Consider the following 1,417-nt stretch of genomic DNA (forward strand, 5'->3'; position numbering starts at 1 on the left):
TACACCCACCTATAATCCGACTGAAAACAGAGCCATAAACTTCTCCCTTTTATCTTATGGCCTGGCTTGTTCCTGTGACGTCATGGGAACTGATAATGTTATTAAATTTGAAGATAAATCTCACGTGTGTTTATTCAGTTTAGAATAGAAATGAAAGTCTTAACAACTGTTTCATTTGTATACCAGTAGATGCTTTCTTGTTAGTGTAAAAGTTTTATTGCGATTAAGGGAATAGAAATGGCTTGTGCTGGAGTGTCTATGTGTTTCTTCGTTCATGCCGTTTATGCTACTTTCTGTTTCATTAAATGGAACAAAAATAACATAAAGCTTTCAATGAAAAGCTACTGTAACATGATAGATAGTGAACATGAGTGCTCAGAAAAATCGGCAATCTAATTTAGTCAGCAGATTAAGAAACGATGTCGCTTTGTAAACTGATTTTATCACGCTCTCTAATCAATTTTCGTGCTGAAAAACAGCTAATTCTCGTATGTTGAACTGGAATACCAAATAGAGACACAAAGTGCGCTCGGGAAAGTCAATAGATTTAGTTCTGACGTCGTCGGATTTTGGTCGAAATGGCGCGTCTATTTTTCGTGTGTTTGCGCCCAATACTTTTACATCGGTAGCCTTGGTGGGTAATAAAGTTTAGTGGTCCCGCGTAACGCTGTAAACATTCACGACGTGGCACATACTAAAATGCGTAAATATTCGTTTCCATATGATTTATAGTCGCGATAAATTGAATTTCCATTTCTATTTACGAAAGTGTATGGAGTATGTGAAATTTTATTTGATGGATTCATTCAGGATAAACAACTGTTCAAGATAACGTAAATTTTTGTTTTCGATAAATACTTAGATGTCATATTCTCAGAGAGATTATTCATCATATTCTTAGATGTCAGATCCTTCTAACGATGTATTAGTCTGTTATTTACATTGCATGTATAAAACAAACAACTTATAGTAACACATAGGTACCTATGGTTCATTTTATATTTCTAATCTCACGTGGACTGAACGTTTTCACGGAATAGCCGATGTCCGTAAACATTTCCATTCCTTATTTATTTTCGCGACAAAAGCTTTTCCAATGTCCCATCTCTAAACCAGAATTCTTGAAAGTTATTCCATCGACTGTGGCTAGTAAACTTAACAGACAAATAGTAAAACATCAACTAGATTTATTTTTAGTCGATGTAAACTTTGTCACTTGTTTTTTAACATTACGTCGCGGCCACACTATGATCCTCGCGCTGCTCATCGCTCGGCTCATCGCGCTGCCGTTATTCGCCGCGACATTGCCCTCTCTGTAATAATAATGTAAAATGTCGGAATTGGACCCTTAATTGGCTCCTTAATTGTAATGTGTATAGGCAAGCAGAGAGCAAGAGAACATCCGAAATTGCTCCGA

This window comes from Colias croceus, chromosome 13, assembly GCF_905220415.1.
Source record: "Colias croceus chromosome 13, ilColCroc2.1".
Lineage (NCBI taxonomy): Eukaryota > Metazoa > Arthropoda > Insecta > Lepidoptera > Pieridae > Colias > Colias croceus.